The 9,625-nt window shown below is 41.9% G+C and overlaps 1 protein-coding gene across 1 annotated transcript in view; it reads left to right on the top strand.

Annotated features, from left to right (window-relative positions):
* The first annotated feature begins 7,087 nt into the window (after positions 1-7,087).
* The window catches only part of LOC122562943 (cysteine and glycine-rich protein 1-like), a 31,894-nt gene continuing 29,356 nt past the window's right edge, over positions 7,088-9,625 (top strand). Inside the window, exon 1 of the mRNA XM_043716245.1 lies at positions 7,088-7,181. The gene's annotated coding sequence lies outside the window, so the exon portion shown is untranslated. The remainder of the gene's footprint in view (positions 7,182-9,625) is intronic.

The raw sequence follows: 9,625 nt of genomic DNA, 5'->3' as shown, positions 1-9,625 counted from the left end.
GATCACCAATATTTCAGGAATATTCCATGGGCAGTGAATGCATGCAAATCCAAGGACCTCCAGCTCTCTATTGGCAAGGCAGTGTGTCTATTTCCCTTTGTCTGATATTCCTAGGAAAATAAACACTGCGGACTGCTCAGACGTACAGTCTGGAAGGATGGCACCCCCAACACCAGGAATCCTAGCCATGGCCAGTACTTTGCCTGTGCCAAATGGGAGTATATGACCAGCAGTGGTGCTAGAGGGGCAGGGTGCAGAAGACAAGTTTTGGAAGATAGCATGCAAAATCTTACTAGCCCTCAGAGAAAGAAAGTCTGCATGAAACTCACCAAAACTGACCTTTATCTTATTTCTGCCAGCATTCAGCCTGGAGATACCATATGGGTAAGGATTTAGCAGCAAATATGCTGAAGCAGGAATGGAGGCAAGAGGTGGTAAGGAATTGAAGGAAGGTATTTTTGTGTGGTTGGTGATAGAGAGTCAGAAACTCAGTTTAGAAGCAATGTTCAAGTAGCCTGCTTTGTTCACAAATATTGACTGGAAAAATAGATAAAAGCAATGACAAAGGTACTGGGTTTGTGGTCATGGAAAAAGATGGAGGTCAGAATCTTATGGGCCCGCCGGGAGTGTTTAGAAAACCTTTGGTTGTGAGGACAAAATTAAGGTGCCTAGCAATGGATTACAACCTTTACACTAAGTTCTCAGAACCTTTTAGGTGGCTCAGCTTTCCTGATTGTAAAGGTTGGGAACTTACTCTGCATTCATTAGCATCCCATGGAGAGTTATTAATAACCCAGCCTCCTGAAATTACATTTACAGTCATAATCTTGTTAGACAAAAGAGAGAAACAAAATGAGTGATGACAAATCTGACTGTGTGTAAGTATTTAAACATGCATCAGGTGGGATAGACTTCTTCCTGGAATCCTCCCACAATCCAAAGATGTGCTGGTGAGGGTGAATTGACTAAGCTAAATAGTAGTCAGGGATGTATCGATTAGGTGCATTAGTCAGGGATAAATATGGGATAATAGGGTAGGGGAATGGGTCTGGGTGGGTTATTCTTCAGAGAACCAGTCTGGACTTGCTGTGCTGAAGGGCCTGTTTCCACACTGTAGAGATTCTATGCATTTCTATATATGTAGCCTGGGCACTTCATAAACAAGGTATATCCTTAGATCACTGAAGTGTAAGGGATGTATGCTGCCCAATGGTGTCTCTGAGATTATGATTCTTTGTTGTGCCCTGCATAGTCTAGTTCTCCAACAGCATGACAGCATACTGGGGGGTGGGGAGAGGGGGGTGGGGGATGCTGGGGGAGTGATGAAGCAGCCTCCTAGCTCCTAAGATAAAGAAGAAGGGAAATCTGGCAGAGATGCTAAGGGAGATGAAGCTGATGATATTGGTGCTGGAGAAACTAAGGCAACAGCGAGGCTTTGCAAACGGACCCAGTAAAAGCTAGATTTGATTTTAGAACAACATTTATTGACATTCAGAGCAAGGAGCCAACTATGATGTTTTCTACCCTGAAGGGAACATTTGATATCCAACATGTCGACTTTATGCTTTTTTTGTCTGGCATGTTATTAAAGCTATTTGGTATCTTTGCAACAATGATTTTCTATTCAGTTTGCAAACCAAATCATCAGGATGGAGTTATCCTGGAGTACAAGGACAATATTCATACATTCCTAAGTGAACAAGGAGAACAAATCTATTGCAGAGATGTAGTGAGCCTACATGTCCAGACTAACTCTCCAAATTCACACATCTAGCTGAAGGTTGTGCTTCCCTGAAGTCATGTTCCTCCCAACAGGCAGGAGAGACAGGCACCCTCAATTCTCCAGGTACAGTTCGATGTGATATACATGTAAGCAGGAAGCGGGAAGAACACAGCAAGCCAGGCAGCATCACGAGGTGGAGAAGTCAACATTTCGGGTGTAACCCTTCTTCAGGACTGGGGGTAGGTGTGAGTGCAGCTGCAGATAATGACCTGACCTCCCGGTCACTTCCCATTTTAATTCCCCGTCCCACTCCCTTTCCAAAATGACTATCCTCAGTCTCCTCCATTGCCACAGTGAATCAGACCGCAAATTGGAGGAACAACAGCTCATTTTCACCTTGGCAGCCTACAGCCCAGAGGACCCAACACTGAGTTCTCCAATTTCAAATAACCTCCCTTCCTACTCCCCGAAGGTGGGTTACATCCAAAATGTTGACTTTTCCACCTCCAGATGCTGCCTGCTTTGCTGTGCTCTTCCAGCCTCCTGCTTGTCTACCTTGGATTCCAGCATCTGCAGTTGTTTGTCTCTAAATATACATGTAAGAACCTACAAAAAACAGCATCCTTTAGGTTTGGCTATAAGAGAAACAGAACCAATCAGAAGCTTCACATCAGCTCTGATGAAGACTCATCTTGACTCGAAACGTTAGCTTGCTCTGCCTCCATGAATGCTGCTTGACCTAATGAGATTTCCAGCATTTTTTATTTTCAATCAGAGGCTTTAACAGGTAGAAAGAGATGACACTAATGTAATATGAAGAGGTATTGTATGTTGTTACTATGTGTGCATGTGTGAGCTTGTGTATTTAGAGGGGTAACATGTGTATTTTAATGTTATCAACTAAGTATATTAATCAATTTTATATCTGTGTATTGACTTCCACATTCCTTTCTCCCTACTAATCCTGATTCCCCTACCAAATATGAACCTATCCATTTCAGTTTCAAAAATTGTCTTTGTTTTATAACAAATCAATAGTTTTGTGATTTTAAGAAACTTAGTTGATGCAGTTTTTAAAGTTAATTTTTTTGGGGGATCCCCACCGCCCAGTGGCAAATGGGCACGCCAAGGCGTGTCCGGATGGTGGAGAACGTTTGTTTATCTTTTTTTTTACCACAGTCCTGTTTTTCTTTTTCATTAAACCCCCACACTACCGCCTAATTGCGGTAGTGCTTATTTTTTCCCCAGCACCCATGGTGTGTGTGTGCAGGTGTGAGACACAGTGAAATTCCACCACCAGGAAGAAAGGAAAACACCCGGGTGGCCAGTGACAAACACTGCCCTTCACATCAAAGGGCAGTGCTGTGTGATCAAAACAGTGAAGGGGAGGGTAGGGACTAAATCAAAATAGAGTTGGAGGGAGAAATGATGCACTCCACTCCTTGCGGCGCCCACCTCTCCCTGAACAACTCCAGGGTGTTGGTGGACACCGCGTGCTCCTTCTCCAAGGACACCCGGGCGACTTCCCTTTATATTCCAGGTACACCATTTAATCAAATCATTAGTCATAATCTTCTGCAATTAAATTTAAATTCCAGAGAGGAGGAACCTGAACCACAAACTGCTGATCCTGAGTGTCACATGATCCACCAAATATAAAAACTACATAAACTGAAACCACTACATTGAATAAATCTACAAAATTATTAAAAATAAAAAACAGCAAAAACCAAAAAGCAAACCAACATATAAAGCGCCAACAGTGCTGAGTAGGGGTAGTTTCCCCCTCCTACTGCCCATAGGTAGGCATCTAACAATCTCAACCACCTTCACTTCTCCATGCTAGAGCCGCACCGTAAACACAAGCTGAAAAGAATAAACACCCCATAGAATATCGATATGAATTTTAAAAATTCTTTTATTAAAAAAAGGGGGAATAAATACCCCACCCATCCTTTGGTACATCCTAACTTAGAAATTGAAAATGTACATCTTAACCTTCGCCAGACATAGTTTAAACCAAATTATTATCAATAGTGAAAAAAAGAAGAAAGATAAAGCTCCAGCCGGACTTCCTCCGTTTCTTTTACAGAATGTTAAACACATATCCAAACAACACTATTTATACATACTAAAATTGTTCAAATTAGGTTAGTTTGTCCACAAAGTCTCTTGCCTTCTCCAATGTGTCAAAAAGATGTATGGATCCATCTAAAGCGAATTGAAGCACTGCCAGGGAGTACTGAATCACATGCTCCATCAGTCTTCTCTTGACACTGGTCGTAAGAGTTTCGTTTCTGGATCATCACCGCTGAAGGAGCGTGGGACTGAAGTGCAGCCAAAAACAGAGGAGAAGGTTTTTAAGAAAATCAAAAAGGGAGTGCAAACGCCCACACCCAATATACACGTGGTCCACGGACTCCACAGCGCCACAGAACAAGCAGTTGGGCTGGGAGTCCGTGAACCACCGCAATCTGTGGTTGCAGGGGACTGTTGCGTGCAGCACCCTCCACCCCAGATCCCTGAGAGAAAGGGCGAGGACTCCTGCGTAGAGAGCCCTCCACTGGGGATCCCCACCGCCCGGTGGAGTTTTTAAAGTTAATTCTGATTAGAGAAAACAGCTGATTGGCCATAATACAAACTGGCCAAAACAATTACCTTTATGTAGTGACCCAATGGTAGTGGACTGAAAGAAAGACAGTGCACTTGATCATAACACTGCCCATGTGTGTTGGCCTGTGTACCCACCTTGGTCCAAACTGCTTATACTATATCGCTTGTCTCCAGGTCAGCTTGCATGAGAAGGTTTAGGGGCATAGTGTGTAAGTGTGGAGCCACGTTCGACATCTCTGGAGTGTCTGGGAGTGAGTACCTGAGGCTGAGTGTTGCTTCTGGCTTGAGGATGCAAGGTGCTGTCCTTTTAAACATGGCACCCAGAATTTGGAGCCTGGGATGTCCTTATGGTTTTTGGAATTCCCTCTCGATAAGATTTGTCATTCTACCTATGAAGGCATATGCAATGAGCTGAGAAAAATAGAATGATCATGTGAAATAACTCTCCAATGAGCAATGGTGCTTTTACACACAAAAACAACACAGTCCCAAAAAAGATTTTGCCTCTGGATTTGGTATTTCCAATGCCTTAATGGTGGAAATTACTGCTCATCCAAGACTGGATCTCAGAGAAGTAGTTTGACAACACAAGCAGCGAGGAGGTCATGAGAGGTAGTGGGAAAAAAAGCTGTGTTCCATTAACATGCATGTAGGAACTAATCAGCTGCCCATAGATAATATCACCTAGACACAACATATAGATAACCAGAAGATGTAGAAGCAGAGGCACCCCATTTAACCCACCATCCCCTGCTCTGTCAGGAGATTCTCTTTTATCATTATAAGGAATGGGCACATTCGAATGCATGAAATCTGGGCAGAAGTAGACCATTTGGCCCCTTGACCCCGCTCCTCCAATCAACAGTATCATGACTGATCTACTTGTGTATTGATTTCCATGTTCCTACCTCCCTACTAATCTTTGATTCCCCACCTAATAAGAATCTATCCATTTCTGTTTCAGGAATATTCAGTGAGCCAGCCTTCATCACTTTCTTAGGCACACAGTTCCAAAGCTATGCATGATGCTCTGAGAAAAAAAAAACCTCATTATCAAAAACAACTCATAACTTTAAACATTGCCCTCTACTTCTGGACTGAACCACAAAAAAGAAACATCCTTTCCACATCCATCTTGAAAGTTATATTTAGGATCTCAAAAACTTCAATCAAATCACCTTCACTTGTTCAGAAATTCCATGAGAAACTAGCCCAGCCTGTCTAGTCTATCCTTATAAAACAACTGCTCACTCCAGATACCAACCTAGTAAACCTTCTCTGAACCACCTCCATGACAAACTTCCTTAACAAGGACACCAACATCACAAACAGTATTCAAGATGTGGTCTCACTAATGCTCTGTATAGTTAAAGCATAATATCCTTACTTCATGTTTAATTTCTCTTGTGAGACAGGATAGCATCCCATTAGCATTCTTGACTATTTACTATATCTATGTAGGATTCTTTTGTGACTCATGGTTCAGAATACCTACATCTCTCCACATCTTAGAGTTCTGCCATTTTTAAAAATAATGTAAGTGGTAATCTACCTTTTTATTATTCCTGTCAAAGTGAACAACTTCACATTTTCCATCTATTAGATTTTTGCTGATTCATTCAACTGATCTATATCCATCTACAACTTCCTGGCATTTTCTTCACCACGACTTTCCTTACTATTTCCATGTCATCTGTAAATGTAGCTCATTCATTCCCCTCATCTAAGTCATTGATGTAAATTGTATAAGGACTGTGGCCCCAGCACAGGCCACCATGGGACTCCACTTTTACCTCTCCACTGGTGGTTTTCGGAGGTGACAGAGGGGGAACAGGAGAGAGGAGATAGAGAATTCAGAGCAGTTCGGTGTGATTAGGATTAATGTGATAGAGGACAAGGCATTACCTGGGTAATGTGATCAGTTGAATTTTAATTGCCATTTAAGGTAGGAAACGCACAGTGTACATTCCAATCAGTTCCATGACCAGTTGGGGAAACAATGCCCTCAAAAGGCATCATTTAAATTATTTTTCCTCATTCATATAGAGAAAATAGGCTCAGCTCGTGACAATGGGGAGAGGGGGCATAAAGGGGTAGTGGGCTGGTGGTACTCAGGAGGAGAAAGTGTTGGGGAAGTGAGGTATATCCATGGAGTTTTCAACAAGGTCGATTTGGGACGAATTGTAAACGTACAAAAAACAAACTGAAATAGTTTGCTGTGTGTGGAAAAGATCTCACTTGATCAGGAGCCGATCAAAACAAACAACAATAGCTTGACAAGTATTTGCTCACAGAGATGACACTCTGGATAATTAAGCAGAAACAGAATCCCAGCAATGTTTAAAATTAGGGCTTTTAAAGAAAAACTTTGAAAAAGAAATGTTTTGGCATGAGAACTTCAGATAGTGATAACGTCATCTTTAGTGCTGTGTGCAAAGGCGACGAGGCGTTGTCTTTGGCCACAGTTCCGCCTTAAATTGAGTGTTAAAGGCACGGCCAGATTGTAACGGGGCGAGCAGGATTCAGAGCGTTGTAAGATACAGCTATTGCGAGCAGGTAAGCTTGAGAAGGGACAAGCCAGAGCTGTTTGCGGTTAAATGTATTGGTGCAGCTCTATCCGTTTCAGGTGTAGACTGCAGGTGTTTGCACGAATGAGTTGGAGCACGGGCTATTTAGTTTGTTCTGAGCGCTCCCAGCACAAGTTTCTGTGACAGTCCGGTTCTCCTATATCTGAGGCATCCTTCTCGCTGAAGTTGAGGGGTTTATTTTTTTTTGTTTCCCCAGCGCTGGGTAGTTGGATTGTTGCGTGCAGCACTGTCTGTTTTTAGTCCAGTTTCCATATAAGGTAAAACTCAAGATCCGGAGGTCGAGATGACTCTTGTGCAAACCTGTCTCCCCAGAAAGGGAGCAGCAGGAAACTTGGCGGCATGATTATAGTTGGCAGTCCCAATTCATTGGGGGGGGTTAGCAGTGAAGTAATCTCACTAAAAGCATGAGTCAAAGTTAATATTGAGTTTTTAGGATTATAGTCGTATTAAACAAACTGAATAGCTTTTGAGTACTAGTTTTTAATTTTATTACACACTTAGAATTTAGACGCACTGCTTATTTGCAAAGTTATGATTATTAACCGGGTTTTAACAAGAGCAAAAGCATTAATTGGCGTGTTCATTCGTCTCTTTAAATTGCACTTTGCCCGTTGGAAAGTATTAGGACACTCCGCGAGATTAAATGGCGGTTTGGAAACTGAAAAAGAGAAGGCTTCTATCAGATCTTGTGCTAGAGTAAATAGATAATTGGTGAGGGGAGAGAAAAGCTTACTAAGCAGTACGTGTTTTACAAACCTGCGCAAACAAAACAAAAAAAACTACTTCAGAATGGGTGGGGCTATTGATGGCTCTAAAAGGAAATCTTATGGAGACAGGGCATGGCTAAATGGATCCTCTGCATCTGTCTGCCTGTCTTTATTGTTTCCAGTGTCACAGTGAAAAGGAATGGAATTGTGAACTTTGATAGGATAAAAGGATGTACTTGAGTAGCTGGCAGCACTTAAAAGTTACCCAATGCAGATGGAATGTATCCTAGGTGGCTGAGGGAAGTGAGGGTGGAGTCTTTAGTCTTTCAGTCCTGCTTGGCACCCGCCTGTATCTCGAGAACCGGGAGTCAAACACTTTAAAACTCTGCCCCAAATAAAAGGGGAGTGAGGGGGATAAACTAGTGGTCAGTCAGTCTAACATCAGGAATGAAAATCCTGAAATTATTTTCTCTAACAATTTTGTCTTTTCACTTGGAAGAATCGCAAGTTAATACAACTGTCACTGTTCATTTGTTGAAGGGAAATTTATCTGGTGAAATGGAGAGGATTAATGGAAGTATGATGCAAGGATAGTTGAGGAATGTGTTTATGCCTTCAGGAGGTATTTAGTAAAGTGTGCAGTTCAGGTATGGATTTGGTTAAGAGACTGAATAGTAGTAAGTAACTGTGTTTCAAACTAGAGGGAAGTATACAGTGATGTGCCTAGACCTCAGCTTTAAACCTCAGCTTTTTTTTTGTTTGTGTTACCAAGACTGGCATTTAATTTCCAAGTGTGCAAATAAGATAAAATGTAAAGGTTGGCTGTAGATTGTTAGTGAAGTGGACATTTGCCAAGTCAAGTAACTTCAGAAATATGAACGGAGATGAATGAAGCATATTGCCTTTACAACCTAAGACAATTTTAAATACTTGTGTTAAATCTATCCTTCTTTGATAAGGGGTGTCTGAGATTGGTGTCCTCAAAATGGAATCGGCAGCCTTGCCCCTCTTGGGATGCAGTCCATTCAGCTTGTGTTTTTTTTTAAACAAAAGGACCTGAAAGGCATTAGATATTCTGCTTCAGACAGTGGTCCATGTTGATGTGAAACATGAAAACTAAGGTCCTATGTGATAAGTTGAACTTTAATTGCCATTTAAGGTAGGAAATGCACAGTGTACATTCCAATTGATTCGATGACCAATTGGGGAAACAATACCTTCAAAAGGCATCCTTTTTTAAGTTGTTTAATATTTTTTCATTAGTCATATAGCACAGAATCAGTCCTTTGGTCCAACTGATCCATATTGAACATAATCCCAAATGCAATTGCAGAGGCAGCTGCAAAAGTATTGTAGTCCAGTGTTTCCTCTGGAATCATCATGTCTGGGTACATTTGTAAGGCAACTTTCCTTCCTGTCAGCAGCTCAGTCTTGGGCTGGGGGATTGAGAACTGGCTTTTTGTATCTCTTAAACATACATGATAAGCTTAATTCTACAAATCGTATGCAAAAAAGCATCTTCAGTGCCTTGAGTTTTCCTAGCCCTTTCAATTGAATATTTCCTTGACCAGCTGCTTGCTCTTCTCTTTATTACTGCCTACCCCCCCCCAAAAAAAGCAAAAACTCCTGCACTGGAAATTTGCTCACTTACACTCCTTTCATAGCCTGCTGGCGGCTGCTCTGATCACAGGGAGGTTCCTTGTTCCTTCCTGCATTTTATTTTGCTGGAAAAGACAGCCTGCCAGTAGTGGGGGGAAAAAAACTTTGATATTTGCCTGTTGTAGGACACTTTTTTTTTACCTAATGTTGTATTGCGAATGTTATCTTCAATAACACAAACTAGCTATTGTGGTCATGAAGAATCCGATGAGGAGAAAGTGAGGTCTGCAGACTTCCTGAAGAAGGGCTTATGTCTGAAACGTCGATTCTCCTGTTCCCTGGATGCTGCCTGACCTGCGCTTTTCCAGTAACACATTTTCAGCCATGAAGAATCC

Source organism: Chiloscyllium plagiosum, chromosome 26, assembly GCF_004010195.1.
Source record: "Chiloscyllium plagiosum isolate BGI_BamShark_2017 chromosome 26, ASM401019v2, whole genome shotgun sequence".
NCBI classification, from domain to species: Eukaryota; Metazoa; Chordata; class Chondrichthyes; order Orectolobiformes; family Hemiscylliidae; genus Chiloscyllium; species Chiloscyllium plagiosum.
The sequence above is the reverse complement of the archived record's forward strand: the minus strand, read 5'-3'. Positions and strand labels throughout refer to the sequence as shown.